Source organism: Piliocolobus tephrosceles, chromosome 7 (assembly GCF_002776525.5).
Source record: "Piliocolobus tephrosceles isolate RC106 chromosome 7, ASM277652v3, whole genome shotgun sequence".
Classification (NCBI taxonomy): Eukaryota; Metazoa; Chordata; class Mammalia; order Primates; family Cercopithecidae; genus Piliocolobus; species Piliocolobus tephrosceles.
Window position 1 is genome coordinate 140,105,213 of NC_045440.1, and position 27,521 is coordinate 140,132,733.

At 35.9% G+C, this 27,521-nt stretch overlaps 1 long non-coding RNA gene across 1 annotated transcript in view; it reads left to right on the forward strand.

Moving 5' to 3' along the window:
• Positions 1–27,521, forward strand: part of LOC111549693 — a 376,921-nt gene that overhangs the window by 53,116 nt on the left and 296,284 nt on the right. The window contains exon 3 of the long non-coding RNA XR_002733804.1: positions 8,635–8,644. This is a non-coding gene — a long non-coding RNA (uncharacterized LOC111549693). The remainder of the gene's footprint in view (positions 1–8,634; positions 8,645–27,521) is intronic.

The window sequence follows — 27,521 nt, forward strand, 5'->3', positions numbered from 1 at the left end:
AAAAAAAAAAAAAAAAAAAAAAAAAAAAAAAAAGAAAAGAAAAGAAAACACATAATAGCTCAAATAATACAAAATGTATTTATTTTTAACAGTGCAAGGTATATATTCTATTTTAGAAGGCACAATATTTCTCCATACAGTCTAATTTTTATTATTATAATTATAATCCATAAGGGATTGTAATTATTGTAGCTTGTAAACAATCTGGTTTAGATTAATTATAAATTAAATTCAACAATATTAAAATGTTGCACCAATAAAATTGTATTACCTTTCAAGTTGTGTTATTTTCAAACAAATTGCTGTTTGTATATTATAATACCACCATCATAATTTTATAATTATTGCTCTATACAGTGTATCTTAAAATCAGAGAGAAGATTTTTAAAAATACATTATAATGTCCTCCATATATACCTATGTAGTTACCTTTATTGGGAGTGTTAATTGCTGTTCTTCATTCCTTTATGTGGATTTGAGTTACAATCCAGTGTCCTTACATTTCAGCCTGTAGGACTCACGTTAGTATTTCTTGAAGGTCAGGTATGTTAGAAAAGAGACATAGTTAAACTAAAGAGCTTCTGTATAGCAAAAGAAACTATCAAGAGAATAAACAGGCAATCTACAGAATAGGAGAAAATATTTGCAATCTATGCATCTGATAAAGGTGTAATATCCAGAATCTGTAAGGAACGTGAACAAATTTGCAAGCAAAAACTAGTAACTCCATTACAAAGTGGGCAAAGTACAGGAATAGGCACTTTTCTTTTTAAAAACGTATGTTTATTTTAAGTTGAGTCGTACATGTGCAGGTTTGCTACATTGGTAAATGTGCGTTATGGCGGTTTGTTGTACATATTATTTCATCACTTAAGTATTAAGCTTAGCACCCTTTCATTGTTTTTTCTGATCCTCTCCCTCCTCCCACCCTCCACCTTCTGATACACCCCAGTGTATGTTGTTCCCCTCTATGTGCTCATGTGTTCTCATCATTTAGCTCCCACTTATAAGTAAGAACATGCAATATTTGCTTTTCTGTTCCTGCATTAGTTTGCTAAGAATCAGACACTTGTCAAAAGAAGAGTACATGTGGCCAAAAAGCATATAAAAAAAAAATGCTCAACATCACTAATCACTAGAGAAATACAAATCGAAACCACAATGAAATACCATCTCACACCAGTCAGAATGACTATTATTAAAAAGTCAAAATCTAATAGTGGCGAGGTTGCAAGCACTCTGTCTGATGAGGCACTCTGATGCTCAGTCGGGTCAAACTCGTCCTTGGCTTTTACTTCCTGCTTGTGGGTAGTGTCAAAGTCAGACACAGGTGAGAAAATAGAGCTTTCTCAGGTCTTTCCTGGACAACTATGCACCCCTACACATGTGCTTAGTCTTCTAGATTCCAGGAATATGTCAAAGCTTTTCAGATCTCCTTGGTTATCTCATTACATAGGGTTTCTTTTTAAATGTTTTGGTCAACCACTTGTTTTCTGCTGATTCGTTTTACTGTTCCAAACAGTGAGGGTGTTAAATAATTGCCTGGAATGATTTTTAACAAACGCCTGGGGAGGGCATTTTTACTGAGTAAGGTCTGGTTACGGTCAAATAAGGCAAGTCTCAAATAAGTTTTTTCAGGGAGTTACTACACTAGGTAAAAGAGTGAAAAGTCTTTGGATTGGGACTTCTGGGAGGCCCAAGACCCCCTCTACCCACCTGAGAACCTTCTTGGCTGCTTGTTGCCACAGCTACGATGATTGTGAGGCTACTGGTAATCAATGCCGCTTGGAGCTGTAGAGAGGCATATAAGACAAAAAGGAAATATTAAATGCCACAAAGCTCACTGTTCCAATTGGGATTCAGTTAAGTTTCTTGAATTAATGATTCTCAGAGAGTTCTAAGTCTTTGATTGGTTTTCAGAGTTCTGAAAAAGTTGATTTTGTCAATTTTGCCAATTTTCTCATTGTTCTTTTGAGGAGTAAATTTTCAGAGTTTCTTACTTTACCATTTTGGAAGTATTTTTTCATATAGTCTTTCAGGAACTAGACCTGTGGGAGGCTCTGCTACCTTTGCTTTGAAAATGTCACAGACTGGAAACGAGAAAGATCATGGAGGAGAAAGCACAAGTGATTTCTAGTGGCCAAGTCTGCCAGTGATACGGGTTATTTCTATTCACGTTCTGTTAGCCCAAACCCAACCACCTGGCCATTTCCAACTGACAGAAAAACAGAAGCGGAGTTTGCCTGTGTGCCAATGATGAGCTTAGTATTTTCTTAGGTGGATAGGGGTCTCCCTAATATCATCTTTACACACTGGCTGAGAAAAATAATATGACTGTCTCAATAGATACAATGAAAGTATTTGATAAAATTCAGCAGCCATTGATTGAAAAAAAGAAGTAAAACAAAATTCTGGCTATTACAGGAATAGAATGAAACTTCATTAACCTGATGAAAAATATCCACAAAAATAGATACACAAACATATTCAGTGGTACACACTCCCTTTAAGATTAGAAAAAAGCATGGATAGTTGCAGTATCTATACCCATTGTTGTATTGGATATCCTAGCAAGTTTTATGGGGAAATAAAAACAAAGGCAACATATACAAAATTTTCAAAACTTCTCATTTCTAAGTAATAATATGGGTGCTTAAAATAATATAATTCATAGGTATACAATTAGAATTAAAAGAGATTATTAACTTAGGTGAAATATTAAATTTAAAAAATTAATCACATCTCATCAGCAAAAACGCTTTAAAATTTAACTTAGAATGACACTTTTAAAGTGACATTAAAATATATGCACACAATTTAGAAAAAAATCTCATGAAAGTTTTGTTTGTTTCTCAGGAAAATTATAAAACATTTTAAAAGATATCAGTGAAGACATTAATACACAAATTCCATAATTAAAAAGTTAAATATTTAAAGCTATTAATTTTTCCCAAATAAAAGCACAATTTAAAAAATTTATCAACAAATTTCAACAGACTTTTGTTTTTTAGAAATTGTCAAGGTGGCTACAAAATACTCATAGAAAAAATGGGTCAAGAACAATAAATAACATTTTTTTGTAGCAATTAAAGAATATGAGAGATTTTCCTTTTCCAATAATAAATATTATTGTGAACCTGGCTGAGTTACAACACTAAGTGTTTGACATAAAATGAAGAATAAGATTCATAGAACAAAATAAATGCAGAGGTCAAGTTTCCTAACTGTTTGCAAAGCCCACTTATAAAATCTCTGACGTTTCCAGCCTAGTGGGAGAAAGAATCTTTATGTGAACGGTTCTGGGTAAGATGGTATTCCATATTGAAATCTAGTGAAATCAGAGCCCTACTTCACATGGTGCAAAATGATTTGTTTTAGATTTAATGGCCTGAAAGTGAAGAGCAAAATTATCTAACTTGTATAAAGTAATATGGAAACTATTTTTTAACCTTAAAAATTGTTTTGACCTCATTCTAGGAAGAATTTTTTTTTTTTTGACAGAGTGTTGTTCTGTTGCCCAGGCTGGAGTACAGTAACAAGATCTGGGCTCACTGCAACCTCTGCCTCCCAGGTTCAAGTGATTCTCCCCACTCAGCCTCCTGAGTATCTGGGATTACAGGCACTCGCCAATGCACCCGGCTAATTTTTGTATTTTTAGTAGAGACAGGGTTTCGCCATGTTTGTCAGGCTGGTCTCAAACTCCTGACCTCAAGTAATCCACCCACCTCGGCCTCCCAGAGTGTTGGAATTACAGGAGTGAGCCACTGTGCCTCGTCGGGAGAAACTTTTTAAGTCAAGATCCAAGATATTCCAAAAGCAAAGGAGCATATTAATATTTTCATGGCAATAAATGTGATACACTAGCAATAGAAAGAGGGTGAAAACATAAGTACACACGATGAGAAGATAGTGTTTCAACTGTCACACAAAAAATGTCTATACTAAAATGTATAAATAATGGCTTCAATTCCACAAAATGTCAACCATGCAGACAAATGTTCTAAATGGCTACCAAAATGTGTGAAAAGGGGGCCATCCTTAGTTGTGCTGAGGGAAATGATTAACAAAAAATCACGTTAAAACTGTAAGATTGGTAAAACTAGAAAGCACAGCGCCTGGCACTATTACATTTTAACTGAGATGCAATATCCTAAGCACTGCTGATTAGAGTGTAAATTGGTTCAATAACATCTGAAAACAGCATGCCTTTATGTGGTAACATCAGAGTTATACATACCAGGTGAGTGCTAAGACAGAGGCATACATACAGGGAAGTGCAGTGAATGCTGAGCAGGCTCCTGCTGGTGTCTCCTGCTGATTCTTCAGAAAATTCCAGAAGCAAGAAATGAGAGATATCTGATGCCTTTTTAAGGTGACGTGTTGTCAATACAAAGCAGATTAACTTGTGGGCCATTTCTTTCTTTTTTTTTTTTTTTTTTGAGGCGGAGTCTCACTCTGTTGCCCAGGCTGGAGTGCAGTGGCATGATCTTGGCTCACTGCAACCTCTGCCTCCCGGCTTCCAAAGATTCTCCTGCCTCAGCCTCCCAAGTAGCTGGGATTACAGGCGCCAGCCACCACTCCCAGGTATTTTTTTTTGTATTTTTAGTAGAGACGGGGTTTCACTGTGTTATCCAGGATAGTCTCGATCTCCTGACCTCGTAATCCACCCACCTCGGCCTCCCAAAGTGATGGGATTACAGGCGTGAGCCACCGCGCCGGACCCTGTGGGCCATTTCTACAGCCAGAGGTGACACCAAGAGTTTGTGCGGTATTGAACAAGGTTTCCAATACACTTGTCACTCCACGCTTCCTCTTCTATGGCTACGACTCTAGAAAAACTCTTGCACAAATACACCAAGAGCCTTGCACTTCTGAGTACAGCTAAAAGCAGTGTACTTCTCAGTATTATATGCAAATGAAAATCATGGATAGATATTGGGATCATAAGGTCAAACAAAGAAAAAGAAGAATGTTGTAAAATAACAGATAGAATATTCTACCATTTATGGAGATTTTAAAAACATTAGTTATTTATGAATACAAAGCAAGAGAATTATAAATGCAAATAACAAGACAGTGCTTATTTTTGAGAGAGGCAATTAGTAATTTAATTTCAAAAAGGCATAAATAGAACTTTAAAGTCAACGGTTATATTTTTTAACTGGATGGTTTGTTTTATAATGATTTTTATAACTTTAATGCATTTTATATATATACCATGGCATCTCCTTCTTATTTATAAATATATAATTAAAAGCAAAAGAACGAGAAAGAAGCAGTAAGAAAAAATCAAGTATCAGGCCGGGCGCGGTGGCTCAAGCCTGTAATCCCAGCACTTTGGGAGGCCGAGACGGGCGGATCACGAGGTCAGGAGATCGAGACCATCCTGGCTAACAGGGTGAAACCCCGTCTCTACTAAAAATACAAAAAACTAGCAGGGCGAGGTGGTGGGCGCCTGTAATCCCAGCTACTCGGGAGGCTGAGGCAGGAGAATGGCGTAAACCCGGGAGGCGGAGCTTGCAGTGAGCTGAGATCTGGCCACTGCACTCCAGCCTGGGTGATAGAGCAAGACTCCGTCTTGAAAGAAAAGAAAAGAAAAAATCAAGTATCAATAAGTTGCCCTTATACTTGTTATATTGCCCTATTTATCTATTTTTCTTTGTTGACCGTCTGCGAGTCTTAATTCATTTATTTCTCTAAACTATCTTTAATTTATTTTTATCACTTTATACAATTACAATATAATATCTTTTATTTCTGATTTTAGAGATTACAGAAGAATTTAGATAGATTAGCTAGTTCTTGGTTGCAAAATAATGATCTAGTGGATCAATCTGACCATTAATACACTTTGTTTAAAATGAAACAGGGCGTCGTCAGAATAAACATATATCCTTTAGCTAGCTGTGAGCCCACACTGACCCTATTGTCTTGTGCCAGTCGGCTTTGCTCATTTACTTTTCTCTGATAATGGTTGATTACGTACATTTGTGTATACACATGGTCACCCTACTTTATACAAACATGAAGGTTAGGAGGCAGTAGTTCAGTACCATGAAAAGAGAAGTTTCCTCACCTCAAAGTAAAATGAGAGGCTTCAGTTAAGTGGGCTATACCCTTCTCCCCGACATGATTCTGGCTCATAGTATACGTAGTCTTTAATAGGTATTACTTCTTACTACATCTTCTAAGAAGAGGATTCTAAGAGTTAAGTGTGCTTTGTAATTCTTGAGGCCAGTGACATTGTGCATGGGTGTTTGAAGGGAAGAGGTAAACAGAGCAAGCAAAGGCAGCAGGAATGTGCAGCAGAAATTACAGATTCAGAGAATGTGAATAAAGGGATTGAGATGCCTCTTTGGAATTAGCAATGAGGCATGAGTTGATGTAGCTTATGTGCATTCACATCTTCTAGGATTGGCAGGACCACCTGCAATTACATCACAGAATTCATAATGGAAGTCAGGGCAAGGCTTGCTTGTGAACAATTTGTTGAATATTAGTCACATTTGGACAATATCCTCTGAGGAAATCACACATTGGCCTGATACTTGTCATTGAAGAGGGGAACTGACAGCTCCTTCTAACTTCACATTATGACAGCTCAAATGGTTTTACTAAAGACACAGAAAAAGAAATACAGTATCAGTCTTCAGTTCATGTTAGATAATCATGACCTGGAAACCTACCATCTATCAACTTGCACTAGAACTTCTATTAGGTATAAGCAAGATTCAGTTCTTGCCTTCAAAGAGCACACAGTGAAATGAGCCTGACAAATGCTTGCTCACAGTCGTACTTATGTGAGAAGAGTACTAACAGAGATCAATCAAATATTGCATCAGGATTCCAGAGAATTCAACCATTTTAGTCTGGAAGCTGATTTAAGTTAATTGTGCTGTCAGTGTAGAAAGAGAAAAGAAACAAGTAAGGAGAGGAGAGGAAAGGAAAGAAAGGAGAGGGGAGGAGAAGAGAGGAAGACTCTTGGTAACAAAAAAAATAAAAGGGTGCAGATGTAGAAAAATAAATCCAGGTTGTAAGTTTGAGAAGCAAAAGAATGTAAGCATATTTGAGTGTGTGCATGAGTGATGTGAAAGAAAGGAGGGGAATCTTCCATGTTTAAAAAGCATGGAGGGGGAAACACTGGGACATGATATAGGTGAAATTTTCCTTTGTGAATATTTAACATTAGTTTACCACCTTTACATATTGTGTTTAATCTAAATTTGGCTGGGAATGACAAGACTTTTTAAAGCTTTACTTTGAAAATTAAAAAAATTTCAGCTTGTAAGGCACAAAGCCTGCAGGTTTAAAACATTTCAACTTTGGAAATATTTTGATCAGATTCTAATAAATGGATTGTAGCACTACACCTATTGGTAGACTACATGAACTACAGACTGTGACATTTTTATAAAGAACCAGATAAACAATCCAAAAGTTTTGCGATTTATCTGCATAGTGTTTTGTAATCATCTCTAAAAGGCTATCAATACATTTCTTTCTACTGAAACAGTGAGATCAAACTATGGAAGACTTTACAATACTTCCATTGTTCCCCATTCCCTGATGCACCGTATCTTTCATTGATGATTTTTATCCTACAATGAACAAAAAGCCAAATTTCAAAGCTAAATTTAAATTATGGATCCCTTCCATAGCAACTGTGTAGCCAAGATAAATCACTTAACTTTACTGAGACGCAGTTTTCATATCTATAACACGAGAATGAGGATGATAACTGCCTTATATAATTTCCGAGGTATACAAGGATTAAAATGAGGTCATCGTTAGAGTGCCTTTAATGACCATAAAAGTAAATAAGAGTGTAGGTTACAGTTATCATTAATGTTGTCATTTTCACACTCCCTCTTACTTGCCTTTTTTCTTTCTTTCTTTTTTTTTTGATGCCTGGTAAACAAATCCTGCTGCAGAGTTAATAAATAGTTATGCCTCACAGAATACCCTTCCCTTATGTGTGCATTATTACATGTGTATCTTGAGTGCTGATATGGTTTGGCTCTGTGTCTCCACTGAAATCTCATCTTGAATTGTAATAATCCCCACATGTCAAGGATGGGACCAGGTGGAGATAACTGAATCATGGGAGTAGTTTCTCCCATGCTGTTCTCATGATAGTGAGTGAGATCTCACGAGATCTGATGGTTTTATAAGGTACTTCTCCCTTTGCTCGGCATTCATTCTCTCTCCTGCCACCCTGTGAAGAGGTGCCTTCCGTTACGATTATAAGTTTGCTGTGGCCTCCCAGCCAGATAGAACTGAGTCAATGAAACCTTTTCTTTTAAAATAAATTACCCAGTCACGGGTATTTCTTCATAGCAGCATGAGAGCAGATAAATACAAGTGACCTCACAACTACCCTGATACATAAACAAATTAGGCATTGCAATAAATAATTTTAAGGGAGAAACAATGTAGTGTTTTGGTTTACAGCATGGATTATGGAATCTAGCATCTTGTATTCAAATCCTAGCTTTTTCACTACTAATTATGTAACCTTGAAAACGTTATTTAACCTCTCTTTGTATCAAGTACATCACTGTCAAAATGTGGTTAACGCTATGGTTAACAATTCTATTTGTTTTATTGGGATTTTATGGATTTAAAGATAATTAGTACATGCAAAGTGGTTAGAACAGTGCCTGGCAAACAATAAATATTCAGTAAATATTAGCTATTAATTTGCTGTGATGATTATTTTGTCAAGGTCACTGCTGAGAAAGTCAGATTCAGTAATTCTAGGTGAGGTTTAATAATCTGCATTACAAACAAGTTTCTCTGCTGATTCTGGGGCACGTGCCACAGGGCTTGCATTTTGGAAATTAGCTAGCATAGCCTAATGGGCAGACTCTTTCCTGATTTAACATGAACTTCATTCATATAGTTGCAAGCCAGCTATATGCCACATACCATGCCCAAATCTGGGATATGTCTGCTACTACTTTTTCATTTGTGTCCATGTGTGCTTCCTCCTAGATGCAACCCAGTAGCTTATCTTAAGCTTTCCTGTGCTTAAGATGTTTTTTTCCCCCTTCTTTTTAAGAATCCTTACTCTCAATGTTAACTGAAGAACATGTAAAATGAACACCCTTTATCACTTAACTTTTATTGATGTTTCATTTTCCTCTAATTTGTTCTGCAAAGTGCTAGCTACCTGCTTTCACTATTAAGGCTAGAAATTCCTTTGGCTTGACCCTACAGTTGTCTCTCTAAACTGAGTGTGTATTGTATCCTATCTGCATTTTCCTGGATCACTGGATTCTTTCCTGAATGACATTCTGCACATTATGGCAACAAGAGAGGTATTTTAAAATCCTTTGGATTGGAAGACTCCTTTCTGCTTGAAGTTTAAACTCATAACAGATTCCCCATTGCATGACATCATGGTACCCTCCTACCAAACACTGTAGGAAATATCCTGGAATGCCAGATCAGTGTAATTGATTGAGGATGAGGGTCTTGTGGGTTCAGAATGATTATTTGTTTTAAGATGAGTTATTCCAAAAGTAAGTCCTGAGACAAGGGTTTCAGTGAAAGAGAACTTAGAAATTTCTGGTAGAAAAGTGAAGAGTAAGACAGGGAGATGATAGCAGTCAATACGGCATATTTAGCAGGTTACCACTTTAGAAAACACAGTCTCAATAGCTCTGAAAACCTCTGGGAGAGAGCATAAAATTTTCTCAGTGTTGTTTCCACTGAAGGAAAAGGAGGCTGGTGTGTTTACACAGCAAATCCCCATTCTTGATGGCTTAAAGCTATTTCTTCAGGAGTTGTCTCCTTGTCATTCTACTTTAAACACTAACTATGTTGTTATGACCCCCCCAAAAATCTGGAAGACAGTTGCAGGGATTGCCATAGGAACCCATTGGTGTGTATGGGAACACTGTATTGAAATATGAATGGACACATATGGTAGCTGTTGTACACATACATAACACTGGTCTGGATACTTCTCAAAATAAAGAGTTGTTTAAATATATTTATTAGTTACATTTATAAATGTTTATGTGCAGCTATATACTGATTCCAGCTTATTCTGCTCTAGGTATTGACATCCATACAGGGGATCTGAAGGTAAGTGAGATGCAATATTGCCATAAAAACATTAAAGTTTAATAGGGAAGATCATATGGCAAACCTATATATAATAGCAAAATTTCAGTGGGTGGAAAGAAACAGACATACACATACACACACACACACACACAAACACACACATACACACACCAGCAAGCAAGTCTTCTGCACTAACAAGGGGATCTTTGAACAGGGGTATTAAGTCTGAATAGCAGTTTTCCAAGTTAGACACCAGAAAGGTGGAAAAGAACATAGCAGGCTGAGGATAGGATGCTCACAGGAGACGATGGGGGAAATATTCTGTTGTGTGTTTGAAGGAGAAGGAAAGGTTTAATTTGGTAGAAATATATAAAGCAGGATTTGAAGTGGGGGTAGGGATCATGGATGGAAGAAAGTTCAATCAATGTGGATAAAATGTATGTTGAGGCCACTTTAGTTAGGGTGGTTATGTCCCAAGCAAAAGTCTTTGTTGTTCTGTGGCTCTATAAAGAGGTCAAGAAATAATTTTACGTAGAAAAGAGCCATGTTTAGAAAAATCTCTTTGTCTATAGGTGTATATTGGATGGGTAGAGGATAGATTTGGGGGCGGGTCTCTGAGGCTGTTGTAACAATCCAAAGGAAAGATTCTGGTGGTAGCTCATTGATAATAGAGAGGAAAGAAAGTGTTTCCAAGACAGAGCTTAAGTAGAGGAGACACGTTTTGCTTGAATATTGGATATAAGGAGTTACATTCATTATGAAAAGATTTCCTTATTACTAGTCTACTCCCTGTCTTCTGATGAACCATATTGCTGTCTGCTTACAAAACTTGTCTCTTTTCTCTCTCTCTCCTCATATTCCTTTTTCTATTATTTCACAGAAAACCTTGGCATGCACAGAAACTGAGCCCTTAAATATAAAGTTTCTTAAATAACACCTCCATTCATAATCTTTTCATTCTAGGCAGAGCAAGTTCTAATTGCAGAATAGCAGAATGGAAAATTGGGGTGTTCAGTGGGTTTGTGTATATATATATGTATATTTATTATATATAATATATATAATATATTTATTATATAATGTATCATATATTTATTATATAATATATACTAAATATTAAATATAACAAATCAGATTTATTATATATATTTTATATAATAAATATATAATATATATATAAAATAATGTACATATTTAGCTTTTCTCTTTCCCTGTTTGTGTTTCTGCCTCTCCAGCTCTAAGTAAATTCTAGCTGCCGCAAAGGGGTGTTGAAATAATATCTGCAATTTCTTGAGGATGGCTTTGAATTCCCAGATGAAAGGTGCTACGTCACTGAAAATTATAATTCAAATCAAAGCACTCAACCTTTGATCCCCATGTGCCTTTGAGGTTTAGAGTCCTTGTATGGATTCCAAACAAAGTAAGAAAACAACTCTAAAATACCAACAAAGTTTCAAAAAGCAAAACATGGGGAGGAGATTTTCATCCTTGCCTTAAACACAAAGTTTAAATAATAGTACTTTCTATTAATAAAATATCTGTGTATTTAACTCTGAGATCTTTCATTTCCTAAAACAGAACAAATATGAATAGAAATGCCTTCTTTCTACCATACTTTACTTGAAATGATGGATTTGTTTAAACTACCTATTCCTATATATCAAATAATAAAGTATGATCAAGTCATAATTATATTAAAATTCATAATTTGATTAAGATCTCCACTTTGTGAAAGGGAACACACGTATGGAACGTCATTTGGATGTAGAGAAGAATTAGAGAATCTCAAGGCATCAATTAAATTATGGGTGCCAATATGTAAAATTTGAAAGCTCGCAATTGTTATAGACAGAGATAGTTACATTTGAATCCTAATTTAACCACTTCATAACTGTGGGAAAAGGTGGAGCTGGTTTTCTTTCTCATATTCATGTTTCTAATTTCTAAAGTGGGAGAAATAATATTACTACCTAGTGAGGAGATAGTCAGTTTCTGATCCTGATGCACTCCTCTGGAAGTGCTTTAGAGAGTTTATGCAAAAAAAAAAAAAAAAAAGAAAAGAAAAGAAAAAAGAAAAGAAAAGAAAAACCCTGGGAAAAAAATTGTATTTTTCATTAGCATTCAGCCTCATAAGTCCCTATGGGACTCTAGTCAAAAGTGCTAACATTTTTGTAAACAAATGACAAAATACAATAATTCTTATCCAAATCAATCCCATGAAGAAAAGAGATAGATGAGTAAAAAAGGACACTTTATTAATAGACATTATATGTAAGTCTGTGACCCCAGACTCCTTTAAGGCCTCCAGTGATTGAAGCTCACTCTTTCATCCTGACCGAGATGAGCATGAGAGGCCTGGAACAGAGACCAGTGAAGTTTCACTCTGCAGGTTTCTCAGAGTCATGTTCAAACTGTGTGAACTTTTCCCTCCAATAGAAGGAGACACAGGTATAGACTTCAGGCATCAGAGGGACTACAGGAAGAAAGATGCTCACTTTCTAAGATCTTAGCAGGCCAGGAGAGCTGCCCTATGGCCCAGGAGCTGTCCCAGAAGGTTTCAAATGAGAAGGTCTGGCCTCTTCTGGTATAGACTCATTCACTGACCGTTCTAACTCTGACCACCACAAAGAAGAGAGAGAAGCAGCACCTTGGATGTGTGTTATGCTCTGGAATATATTCCCTCTAAATATTTAATTTCTTAGAGAAATGTCCCAATATGTGTTTTTAAACTTGGGGCAGAGGTTTGACATTTTTGACCACTGCCTTGTACAATATAAAATAATGGGTACAATCCAAGCATTACTAATTCAATGTACTTCCTCTGTCAAGTGGAGGCCAACAGCCATGAGCAGACTAGACAAAAATTAATTAGTCCAAAACTGGGAATTCTTCCAAGTTTAAAACCTAATCTTTTCCCTAGAGTTCCTATCATTCATATGATTAAAGAAAAAAAGAGGAAAAATATAACAAATCCAATATAAGATGTGTAACAAGGTAAAGAAGACATTTGTTTTCATCTAAATCTTAAGGCTTATACTTAATCTAACTAAGTGTTCTGTTGGAAAATTTTCCCTTTTTATCTTCTTCCACCCAGAACCCTCACAAGCCCATTTTATGATAACAGATACATAGATACTAACTACTGCAAACATATGACCAGATGATATGGAAAATAAAAATCAAATAGGCTATTCACCATAGAATGACAATCATATTCTGTGTTATTATTATATTAATCTTGAGCTATAACAATGATCCTCCTTCTTCTCTAAGGTAAGTGGATGGTGAAATTATAAGCATAGCGGGAAAGCTTTACCATTCAGGATAAACTAAGTCAAATGCTCCATGTTGACCAAGGAAACCTTAGGCTAATTATTTGATTCATAGGCTCAAATGTGTGATGTCAACTGGTCTAAAACCAGGAACTGTTTCTTAGATTTCCGATTTCCCTCATCTGTAGCAGGAGTAGGAATCTAGTTCAAAACTGGCCAAAAGAGGGATGTGATAGTGTTTCAGAAAGATGAAACAAAACAGATATCATTAAGTTTAGAGGACGTAAGATTTAGACGTAGCAACAAAAAGATACAGAAATACTCTCTGGCTCCCAACTGATGATTGCTTTCCTCTACTCCATGTCCAGCTCATCTTCCAACAGCTGCACCCACCGAAACTAACATTCCCAGGGCAACAAGCAGGCATTGAGATGTAGACTCACAGAAAAGGCAAGTTCTCTTCCTGTATTACCAATTAGAAGAATAATATATGCTTTTGGAAATTTCACTGTGGGGAGGAGTTCATCAAATTCAGTGAAAAGTAAATTACTCTAAAACTGTAAATGTAAATAGCTCTAAAACATGTTAATGTAACAAACATGTAAAAATATGATACCAAATCTCCACAACCCTCTAAAAACATAGAGGCAGAGGGCACACTTCCTTACTCCTTTTATGAAGCCAGAATTACACTAATAGCAAAACTAGATACGAGTAATAAAAAAGGGAAACTATAGGATTATATTTTTCATGAACATAGATTAAAAATCCTCAAGAAAGCCTGGATTGATTGGATCACAACTGTAATCCCAACATTTTGGGAGGCCAAAGAAAGGTTCATTTGAACCTGGGAGTTTGAGACCAATGTGAGCAACATAATGAGATACACACACACACACACACACACACACACACACACACACACACACAGAGATAATATATATATATATAGAGAGAGAGAGAGAGAAAGATAACATATAATTAAAATATACGCAGTATATATTGTATATATTTATATATTATATATTTGTATATATTATGTATATATTTAAAATATACATATACCCACACATATATGTACACACACAGAGAGATATATTTGCTAAAATATCTCTCTGTGTATATACATATGTGTATACATATATACTTAAAAATCCTCAACAAAATATTAGTGAACTGAATCAAAAAATGTGTAAAAAATTATACACTATAACCAAGTTTAATTTTTTGCCAGATATGCAAGGATGTTTGAACGTTCAAAAACCAATTACTTTAACTTATCATATTAACAGGCTAAAGGAGAAAGATCAAGATCATGTCAATATCTACAAATTAAAAATTTGATAATCCAACACTCAGTTATGATTAAAAAAATGCTTAGCAAATAAACAGTAAAGATAAATTTTCTCAAATCCATAGGGAACAGCTACAAAAATCCTATAGCTAGCATCAGATTTAACACTGCAAAACTGGATATTCTTCCCCTAAAATTTGAAAAATTGCAAGACTATTCACTTTCAGTACATTATACAGGAAGTCCTAGCTAGTGCAGTAAGAGAAAATAAAATAAAGGTATACTTATGGGAAGAAAGAAACTTTGTTCACACTTGACATAATTGTGTATATAAAAAATTTCCAAAGAATCAAGAAAAACAACAACAACAAAAAAGACAAACTTCTAGAGCTAATGAGTAAATATAGTAAGGTCACAGGACTGAGGTTAATACAGCAAAAGTAGGTAGCATTCCTACATACCACCAATGAATGACTGACATTTTAAAATTTAAAAACATACCATTTATAATAGAACTAAAATTTTTTAATTAAAAAAATACTTAGGTGAAACTAGAACTGAGGGGTTCCATGATGCCTGAATGCTCAAATCTCTCCTTCTCTGTCAGCCTGGAAAGATTGGACCTAAATCTAATGGACAAGGTGCAGGGTGGCCACCGTTACAGGCTATAATGTAGAAAATGATATGGACTTTCTTATGAAATAAGGAAATAAAAGCCTTGGAACTCTCATGTCTCAGTGGCACTCAGAGTTCCCTTTATATCTGCATACAGAGCTTTAGATGAGATTTGGAAAGTTGACCCTTTGGGAAGGAGGAAAAAGAAGAATTAGATTAAATGAACACACATAATATCTCTGCTCAGCTGAGTGGCTAAGTGACTTCAATAATACTCATTTATATATCTCTATCTGTCTGTCTATCTATCTATCTATCTACCTACCTACCTACCTACCTACCTATCTATTTATCTATCTATATATATCACAGTGTTGGTATTATTTTGTGTTTGGGGTTATTATAAATAAAGTCACTAAAAGAAAAAAATAAAATGAATTCAACAAATCATAGAGTATAACGGGTATCATAGTTCTACTTTCATGCCTACAAATGGGTTCAAATTCCAGTTATTGCTTTTCATTATTGTAATCCAGAGCCAAGTCAGGGTCTCATTATGGCTTAGGAACTTGATCATTTAAAAATGACTTATTCAGTAACTAAAAGAGAGAAATTTTTTGGCATTTTTTTCAACTATTTTCCCAAAAATAAATCAAATTATCACATGGGAATGTATATGAATTTAAAGAAAACTATTTTCTGAAGAAGTACAATGATCACGATGGTAAAACGTCCTTCTTAATTCCTGACACTTGCTATTGGATAGTGTCAATATTGCTTTATAAGGTCAATAGAGAATCAGTTTACTTCATTATAGGACATTTCCTGAAACACTTTTTTGAACCTAATATTTACTCTCCAGAAGTATCCTGAGATTGTTTGGCTGTGTCCCCACTCAAATCTCACCTTGAATTGTAACTTCTGCACTTCCCACATGCCATGGAAGGAACCCAGGGGAAAGTGAATGAGTTATGGGGGCACATGTTTCCTGCTCTGCTCTCATCATAGTGAATGAGTCTCATGAGATATGATGTTTTCTTTAAACAAAACAAAACAAACAAACAAAAAAAGAGGAGTTTCTCTGCACAAACTGTCTCTTTGCCTGTTGCCATCCATATACGACATGACTTGCTTCTCTTTGCCTTCCACCATGGTTGTGAGACCTTCCCAGCCATGTGGAACTGTAAGTCCATTAAAGCTCCTTCTTTCATAAATTGCCCAGTCTTGAGTATGTGTTTATCAGCAGCATGAAAACAGACTAATACAGTAAATTGGTACCAGGAGTGGGGTGCTACTAAAAAGATACCCAAAAATGTGAAAGTGACTTTGGAACTGGGTAACAGGCAGAGGTTGGAACAGTTTGGAGGGCTCAGAAGAAGACAGAAAAATGTAGGAAAGTTTTGAACTCTCTAGAGACTTGTTGAATGACTTTGACAAAAATACTGAAAATGCTATGGACAATGAAATCCAGGCTGAGGTGGTCTCAGATAGAGATGAGGAACTTGTTGGGAACTGGAGCAAAGGTGACTCTTATTGTGTTTTAGCAAAGAGACCAGCAGCATTTTGCCCCGTGCTAGAGATTTGTGGAACTTTGAACTTGAGAGAGATTATTTAGGGTATCTGGTGGAAGAAATTTCTAAGCAGCAAAGCATTCAAGATTTGACTTGGGTGCTGTTAAAGGCATTCAGTTTTATAAGGGAAGCAGAGCACAGAAGTTCAGAAAATTTGCAGCCTCACAATGTGATAGAAAAGGAAATCCCATTTTTCTCAGGAGAAATTCAAGCCAGCTGCAGAAATTGGCATAAGTAATAAGGAGTCAAATGTTAATCCCCAAGACAATGGAGAAAATATTGCCAGGGTATGTCAGAGGTCTTCATGGCAGCACTTCCCACCATGGGCCTGGAGGCCTAGAAGGGAAAAATTCTTTTGTGGGCTGGGCCCAAGAATCCCCTGCTGTGTGCAGCCTAGAGTCTTGGTGCTCTGCATCCCAGCCACTCCAGCTGTGACTAAAAGGGGCCAAAGTACAGCTCAGGCCATGACTTCAGAGGGTACAAGAGCCAAGCCTTGGCAACTTCCATGTGGTATTGAGCCTGCAAGTGCAGAGAAGTCAAGAATTGAGGTTTGAAAACCTCCACCTAGATTTCAGAGGATGTATGGAAATACCTGGGTGTTCAGGAGTAAGTTTGCTGCAGGGGTGCGGCCCACAAGGAAAACCTCTGCTAGGGCAGTACAGAAGGGAAATGTGAGGTTGGAGGCCCTACGCAGAGTCCCTGCTGGAGTAATGCCTTGTGGAACTGTGAGACAACAGCCACCATCCTCCAGACCCCAGAATGGTAGATCCACTGACAGCTTGCACCATGCGCCTGGAAAAGCCACAAGAACACAATGCCCGCCTGTGAAAGCAGCCAGGAGGGAGGCTGTACCTTGCAGAGCCACAGGGGTGGAGCTGCCCAAGAACATGGGAACCCACCTCTTGCATGAGCGTGACCCAGATACAAGACATGGAGTCAAAGGAGATCATTTTGGAGCTTTAAGATTTGACTTCCCTGCTGGAGTTTGGAATTGCATGGAACCTGTAGACCCTTTGTTTTGGTCAATTTCTCCCATTTGGAATGGCTGTGTTTACCCAATGCCTGTACCCCCATTGTGTCTGGGAAATAACTAACTTGCTTTTGATTTTACTGGCTCATAGGCAGAAGACACTTGCCTTGTCTCAGATGAGATTTTGGACTGTGGACTTTTGAGTTAATGCTGAAATGACTTAAGACTTTTGGGGACTGTTGAGAAGGCATGATTGGTTTTGAAATGTGAGGATGTGAGATTTGGGAGGAGCCAGGGGCAGAATGATGTGGTTTGGCTGTGTCCCCCCCGCCAAATCTCATTTTGAATTGCAACTCCTACAATTCCCACATGTCATGGGAGGAACCCGATAGCAGGTGACTGAATTATGGGAGCTGATCCTGCACTGCTCTCATGATAGTGAATGAGTGAGTCTACAAGAGCTGATGGTTTTATAAAAACAGGAGTTTTCCTACACAATGTCTCTTTTTGCTTGCTGCCATCCATATAAGATGTGACTTGCTCCTCTGCATTCCACCATGATTGTGAGGCTTCCTGAGCCATGTGGAACTGTAAGTCCATTAAATCTCTTTCTTTTGTAAATTGCCCAGTTTCGGTGTTTCTTCATCAGTAGTGTGAAAATGGGCTAGCATATATCCCTTCTAAATGCAGAGTTGAATCTTTTCTACTGTAGTACTTTATCTTTTTGTCTAGTGCTATTGTTTTATTTGCATATTTCTAAAAACTCTAACTATAGATTATTTTCTTAAATCTGTTCATTTCAAAGCCAGAATTGTGCCCCAATCAAAATTGGACTTGATGTTTTAAGATTGCTTTTCATCATAGGGATATAGTGTTCTTATTAAATATGATTCTTTATTCTTCCTCATCAAACTTATCAGTATCTTTGAATATTAATGTACATTTCTCGTGTTCCAAAGTAATAAACAGACACATAAAAGTCAGTTGATTTAGACCATTTACATGAACAAAGTAAGTTTTCTTCTTTATTATAGTACATCTTGATATAAGCCAATAAGAATGTCTTCTGATGCCTTCTTGTTTAGATTTGTGTCCACAGCACATGAGGGTTTAGAGAGGTTGTATGCCATTTATATAACTTTTGTGGTCAGCTTGCTCAGATAATCATTTTCCTAGTATTGGAAGCAAAGAAATAATTTAGAAAAGGTAACTGTCCTTAAGAACTTAGCTGCTTTAGAAAGATGCAATCATATAATCAAGTAGTGATGTTTGAGCTGAGTCTTGGAAGATAAACAGGTACTTGCCTATCTGAGAGAAAGGAAACATAGTCCTCAAAGGAAAAACAACAGAAGCAAAGGCATTGTGAAAGGAAACATCTGGTCACTCATTTTGCATCCCTAAAATCATGCACAATGCCTATAATGCAGAATACATACAATATTGAAAGTAATCAAAGTTTTAATAAATAAATGAAGTCAAAAATGATTGCTATAAAAACACCTGTCAGAGTGCCAAAATTTTAAGACCAAATTTTAAGTGCCAAAATTTAATTTAATTTAATTTTAATTTAAGTGCCAAAATTTTAAGATAAAATTTTAAGTATAATTTTAATACTCAATACATTAAATAACTTCTACATATTAATTTGAACTAAACTAAGAATCAAGCAACATGGTAATTTGTAATGTGAGTATTAAAATTATCAGCTGGTAAGTTTTTAAAGATGATTCTAGACAATGCTGTAAGGATTGGTGACTCCTTTTCATTTATTTTAATCTCTCAGGAGACATTCATTCTTATTTTTCTCTTGATGCCACATTGTAATGAAGTTTCTACAAATGAATTAATAGAAGAGGTAAAGAAATGCTAATACAAAATTAGAGGGAACTTCAGCTCCTAAGATCCCCTGCTCTTAGCAGTTGCCCTCCTTAGGAAATATTTTTTTTGTTTTTCTCACGTCTATGTGTTGTCTTTGAAGTATTACTCGGATTGATGTCTTGTGATCTCATCCTTTACTACCTGCCAAACACAACCTTCCTCAAACTCCTCTCATATCATTGGTTCCAATGTTCACTTTATATTTCCTATTCTCCAAATTTGTATGTGACTTTTCTAACTATAACTACTCAGCTATACTGTAACTATATACAACTTTATTTACTACATACCATTATATATATATACACACACACATATATGTGTGTGTGTGTGTGTGTAATACAGATGGAGTCCTTGTACATTTAGATTCCTGGAAGTAGAGTCTTCACAGTTCAGTTCTAGGCAGTCTCAGCCCTACTGGTTGGGGTACAAATCTGCCTCTCCTTCTCTCATTCTATTTGTTTATCTTAAAACCCTTGCCACCCCATTTACTTGCATAACACATCTTATTTATACAAATAAATATTCTTGGTTATAGAACAGATGATTACTGAAATAGTGGCTAGGTATGTGAGCTCTTGCATTTGAATCCTGATTCCTTCACTTACTGAGTGACCAGGGCTAAGCTTTCTTATGTATAGAAAAGCAGAGTAGAACCTACTTTATTGGATTCTTAGTAGGACTACATGCAATAGTACATGGAGCACCAGTCCAGGTGACTTTGCTCAATGCCGCATTACCACTCAAAGCCCCTCTAACACCTAGCATACAATTAATGTCTTTCTTCCCTTCCTTGGAAGAAAATAAAGACAAATACCACTATTTGTGACTTTAAACTGTTGTTCTTAAGTTATAACATGATTTTTGTATTTTTTTCTGCTCAGAAAAATACCATTTCACAAATTGTAACCTAATTGTCCTAAGAGTTATTTTGAAATGGAGGGGGGTTTTCGCTGTTATTTGACTTGCTTGTTTTATTTTGTTTTAACTACAGGAGAAAAAAGGTAGGGGCAGGGGAGACAGCTAAATTGGAATGGCTTGAATCTTATATTAATCCTTTTGGTACTATTATGCTTAGAGTGTGGTTTTATATTTTGAATTCCCTACACCTATGATTCCAACAGGAGCTAGGGGAATGGAAAGGTTCTCCAAAATCTGTCAGACAGGCTTGTCTTGCTTTTATGATTTTATCAAGAAAAAAGGCCTGAAGCTACTAATTGGAAGTACATTCTGGCCTTTGTAACAGAAACATGCTTTAGGTAAGATCTTAGTGGTGATGAGGAAAAGGAGAAGGATACACATAACTTGTAAACCTCTAATGTCTTAAGAAAATGAATACTGTGAAGTAAGTAAAAACAAGCACCTCAAACTTCTGTACTTAGGGCTATTATCCTCTTACTGGTACAGCAACACATACCACTGTTACCTGTTACACTAGGCCCCTGAAACTACATTTGTGGGTTGGGGTTCCCAAGAAAATACCAATTTACAACAAAATTTTCTTTCTCTGGCTACTAGACATCTCACTAGTTTAGTTGCAGCATGAGTACCTTAATTATAAATCCAGCTGACAAATGTGACCATAACCTCACAGGTAGAATTTATGTTTAAAATATATGTATATGATTGATTGAGGACCTTGTAGGCTGTTAGAAAAAAACTGCAACCCTTCTCTACTGTCAGCTGCACTACACACACCTGAACTGGAAAATGCTGCAGAATTTAATTCTCCTTTAGCCAGGTATTCTCTTCTTTTCACCCACCCCTGCTTTTATTTATTCATTTTTTAATTTGAACCAGGGAAAGTAGGAAGTAGTATCAAACCTTGCCAGAAATTTATCCACTCATGTAGAGCCAGGGCTGTGTTCTATACAAAAGCTCTGAGTATGATTCCTTCATTCCAGTGGCCACCATGTACATAGACTGTGTGTGCCATTAAATTGCACATGGAACTGTGTCAAGAGCTCCCTCCTCTCTTTATTTATTTATTTTTAAGAGAGTATCTACTTTGAGTTCTATTCCTGGGAACAGAAATAAATTTCATTATTAGACTATCCTGCAAACTCTTCGATTTACCAGGATTGGACTGGATCTAACAGATGTCCAATAAAAATCCATTCTTTCCATTTATTTTATCATTCATATAATTACCCAAATATTTACTGAAATTTACTGTGCTAGATTTATAAACCAATAAGGAAACAAAATATACTTACGTCTTGTTTCATGAAACCTACAGTTTTAGTCTGATATTAATCAGGTTTACTAAACTTTATAACAGCAAATGATATACTGCAACTGAAATAAAATGACAGAGCTAATGGTGTATATTAAGAACTGAATCTTGTCTGCGGGTGTAAGAGCCACGTCTCTTATAAAATATTTTCCATGCTCACACTGATTGCCTTTCTCTGCAAGGTCTACTCACCTACTGCTCACACAGCATTAGCTATGCTTAAAATATAATCTTGCTAGTCACAGTTACAGGATCAGAGGTGGACACTTCTTGCAAGTTGAACCTGAAAGATTATCTTTCTAGAATTTTTGTACTTCTGCTACACAAGCATGAAGTGTGAGAGTTTGAACAAAGCTAAAATCTTTTGGACTTTTTAGCCAAAGGCTATGTTTTCATGATATTCTGAATTTCTTTTTCAAAAGAAGCTGTTGAAAATGTATACATATAAATAAATTTTGTAGTTTTGAAATATTGAAAATGGCATTTCTTTCTTTCTCTGGATGTAGATACCTAGTCCTCTAGTTGTCACACTGAAGATTACCTGTTGTTTCTGTTTTGTGGGAAAACAGAAATTGCTCATGTGGGTATCTGGCTGGGTTCAAATGTGTTTAATATCATCTTTAGTCACTGAGATTCACCTGTCTTTCTAAGTTTTGTGGGTTTTAAAGTTCATTTTGGCTGATTTTATTTTGAATTTTAGTATTAAAATATCCATCAATAAATAAAACTTTTTATTCAGTGGCATATAAAATTAAACCTCTGAAAGTGCTTTATATTTATAAAATGAAAATCAAGTTTACTGGAAATAAATTTGGAGATATATTTTGAGTCACACAATAAAATTTTAAGTCATAATTATTATTCTTCATAAAATAGCTGATGTTCAGGTATCCTACAAATCTTTTGTGTGTATAATTATCTTTGTAATCTTAGCCTTAAATATGTCTTCCAAAACTAAAATATTTAAAGCATTTTATAATTTAGTTCAATATTCATATCTTCAAGTTTCTTGGAATTTAAAAACTACTCACATTTTCTCAAAACATATTTATACCCATAAACATTGTTGTAAATTAATTTTTTATGAGTCTTTACATTGTAATTTCCAAAAACGTATGCTACAATCATCTCAGTAAAATTAACAATGATAAAATTAGCTGAAGGGCGGATAAAGAAAGGTGTTGGGAAATACTATTTTTGATCTAAAGTTCTAAGTGTCCTAATTTGCACAATGGAGATGTGTGTGTGTGTGCGTAATAGGCAGGATAAGTTATTCTCAATTTTCACATCTCTGCTGAGTTCAGTGGATTATATGTGATAATAGGCCAGTAATTTCCAGCTTTGTTTTTGCAGCAGTAGCATCTTTATTGAAAAAAATTATATTAAGATATATGTCAAAATGCTTAAGGGTGTCTTTGCTTTGACTTGGTGGGGTTAGTGTCTATAAGCCTTATTCTCTTGACTCTTGAACCTTTGTGTGGCAACTAATTGTCTGTAGAGCCATTTTAGTAAAAACATTACTAGGAATATAATATTCTTGGGAGCTTGGCTGTCTGATAATTAGGGTCTAGTGCTTGTCTTCAGCTTTCTCTAAATTTCTAATGGCAAAGAGAAGAGTCTACTTGTATGCTATAAATGAGACTCTATGGCTTTTACACACAGCTCTCAGCCTCTCCTTATTTATTTATTTTTTCCTAGAGTATGCATCACATCTCTCAACAGCCGTCCAATTCTACTTCGCTGGCTGCTATTTCCCTCATATTTCCCACGTGGCTAAAATACTGCATCAGGTAGTACATTTGCTTCCACAGATATTATGTCCTATTTCACTACAAGTGAAAATTCGAGCAATCGGACCACCGCCTAAGGCAGCGACCCACTGTGCTCCAGCAACCACACTGATGGAGTTCTCATTGCTGGCCAGGTGATGAGTGATCCATCTACAATACACCTTTTTCTTGCCTGCTTGTGGACTCCAGCACTAACTTTCCCCGGCTTTGCTCTTTCGAGGGCAGAGTTAATTTTGTAGTATATTTACTAGGTAGCATCCTTGGAATCAACACCAGCAAAAGGTGTTGTTATTTTAGGTGTTGTATGTATGTTATAGCTTACAAAGGAAGAAGAAGAAATTGGGTTTGGGCAGAGGGAGACGTTGAGCTTTTAGTCCAACAACAGCCTCAGCCAAATCCACAGGCAGCTCTGGAGAAAAGCTCACTCTTCACTGTTGTTTAGAATTGGTTTGAAATATGCAAGTCTTTAAACTTTATCACAATTAGCTGTTCATTCTGTGAGTTGTTCACAAAAAACGGAGAGCATGTGTGCAGTCGTTATCTGCAGCTGAAGCCATCTCTTAAAGTAGCTGGTACATGTAGTCTGTTGGTATAACTAATTCTTTTTTGAAGGGGCATCAACGGGGAACATAACTATGCTGATCACTTCGTGGTTGATCCATAACTATGCCCACTCTTGAACAATATATAGACCCAAATTCTAAAATACTTTATGGGACTATGTCAGGCAGGCAAGGCTGTACCATAGGAATAGCCACTCCCAGATTCAGAGCATTCGAGCAGAAATATTTTACTTTCCACTAATGGAATTTCTTCATCATGAGTCACCCAACGTTTTTACTTACTATATTTTCTCGGAAAATTTGGTTAACAAATTTAGCTAAGCCACCGTCTTTTTGTTTTTGTTTTTTGAGCTGGAGTCTCGCTCTGTTGCCCAGGCTGGAGTGCAGTGGCATGATCTCGGCTCACTGCAAGCTCTGCCTCCCGGGTTCGCGCCATTCTCCTGCCTCAGCCTCCTGAGTAGCTGGGACTACAGGCGCCCACCACCATGCCTGGCTAATTTTTTGTATTTTTTAGTAGAGATGGGGTTTCACCGTGTTACCCAAGATGGTCTCGATTTCATGATCCGCCTGTCTCGGCCTCTCAAAGTGCTGGGATTACAGGCGTGAGCCATAAGCCACTGTCTTGAATGTCACTGTTTGCCAAACCAAAGAGACATGGAGTTGTAAAGGTTCTCAAACCAGAAACCAAATTCTCTGTACGGGTATTCCCAAATGTCACTTCTATTCACCATTATTAGTCAAGTCTACTCCCATAGAGTCAGAAAATGAAATCCTACTGTGTTCAGAAGAGAGCAGCTGGTGGTTGAGAGCAGTCTAATGACTGCCACTGAAACTTACCTCATCAAATCTCCACCTGCGCCTCTAACCTCATTCTTTTACCTTCATTCTTGCAAACTTTGGGAACTTCAGACATATTGACGTTTTCTGATTTTTTCATTCTCTCTCATTCTGAAATGTACTTACTTGTGCTCTTTCCCTTGCTTTCACTGAGAAATGAATTTTGAATGGGTGAAAAGGATTACATTTTCATCAACTATAGCTTTTGTTTTGTTTTTTCCTCCATTAGTAGTGTCATTTTAAATCTAAGGTGAGTAGTCATATGCCAAAATATGATCTCAATCACGCAAGAATATATGCCTTCCTCATTCCTAAAACTCAGTTTCTTTTTCCTAGAATATGCACATCCCATATGGCCTCTGTCCAACTTGCCTTTCCTTTTTTTTCCTGCAGAGCACCCTTTAATAGTGCCACCTTTCAACTCAAAGCAATTATTTTGTGTGCCACACATTAGGGAATTATTAAATACTAAGCAAACAGGAGAACTTTTAGAATGTTTTCATGTATTTCAATTTGCACGTATTTCATTGAGGTTTTACAGGTGTGAATTATTTTATAATTACCTCTTCTGTTAATTCAGAGAGAAATAGAGAAGATGAACTTCTTATATGGGAGAAACAATATTAGAAGAAGCCAAGAATTTTGAAGTTCTTGTCCAAGCTCAATCTTAATGAGTCTTCCTTGATAATATCATCTAGCTTCAATTTCCTCATCTTCTTTCCGCATAACATAGGTTTCACTAGAAAATCTCTAAGGAATTGCCCACAATTAAAATGAAGTCATTCAGAAACTAGATTAGCCATTCTCTGAGACCAAAATTTTTGAATAGAAAAAAAATTCACTTGTTAAATATTATCATTGCTTAGCTTTCAATTCACTAAAGTCTTTGAAAAAACACCACTCTGTTTTCTGGTGTGAAAGAGTTGTGGGGAACTGGGGAAGATACAATGCCGAATTTACAAATTGGGGAAAAGTAAGCATGTGTTTCAAAACTTGGAAATAATCTTTTTAATTACCAAGGGAAGATGGCCATCAGGGAAAATCTAGATACTGAAATTAGACCCTCTACTAAGATAAGGAGAAGGGGAAACTGTGAGTCTCACAGTTATAGCCACTAGGATAAATGATAGCTGTGGTAGACAGCAACTTCAGAGTGACATCTAGAATTCATACATAATCACATGCAAATGAAAACATATATACTCTAGCATTTTCAACCCCTTTATTATCGTGACTTCACTGCATTTTGCTTTAATAAATAAGCCTTATGACTCAATAAATGTCTATTAACCACTAAAGAGATAATAAGGATATCTGATTTGATGTTAATGCCATGAATGGGTGTTGAATTTTAACAGATTCCTTGTGTTTCTTTTGAGAGGATCAAATGATTCTTCTTCTTTATTTTGTTCATGTAGTTCCTTGATTCCCTAGTGGAAATCAACGATAATTACTGGAAAAAACACAACTTGTTTGTGGTTTACGAATGCTTATTTTGTGTTTCTGAGTTTGGCTTATTAATATTTTGTTAAAGAATATTTCATATATATTTATGAAAGTGTTGGGCCAGTGAGTTTCCTTCTGTAATATTCTTATCATATTTTTGTACCAGGATTATAATAGCATCATATAATGAATTTGATATATTAAACTTTTCCAAAAAAGTTTATTTAAGACTAAACTTACTTCTTCCCAAAGTTTTTGGAAGTATTTATTATTGGCAGCATCCTGGATGGAGTGATATTGTTTAGAGACAGAATGGTTAAGATTTAAAGTTGTTAATACATATGACTTTTTAGATATTGTGGAAGTTCTTATGTCAGTTTTAAATTAAATTACACAGAGATTTGTGTATTTATTTAAATTTTCAAATTACTGACAAAATTATTTTTAACAGTATTTTAATATATATATATAAGATCTGTAGTGACATATCTTTTTACATTCTGGACATTGATGTTGTCTTTCTTTTGGTTAGTATTGCCAGAATACAGCCAAATTACCTGTTTTTTCAGTGAAGACATTTTGAGCCAGATTGTCTCTCTGAATATTTGTTTTGTGTTTCATTCATTTCTGTCCTTATCTTTATTATGTCCTTCCACTTTTCTCCTTTTGGGATCATATACTAATATTTGCTATTTTATTAAGATGACAATTTAGATCCTTGAATTTCAGCCTTTCTCTTTTTGTCCTTCTATTATAGACATTTAAGGAACTACATTTCTCTTTAAGAAGCAACATAAAATTATATTTTATTTTCATTTACATTTATATTCAAATACATATATAGTCATAAATGTCAAATTATGTTTTATGACACAGATTTCAAAATGTCATATTTTGATTTTTATGAACTGAGAATATTTTCCATATTTTTTTTTAGAGATGGAGTCTCGCTGTGTCCCCCATGCTGGAGTGCAA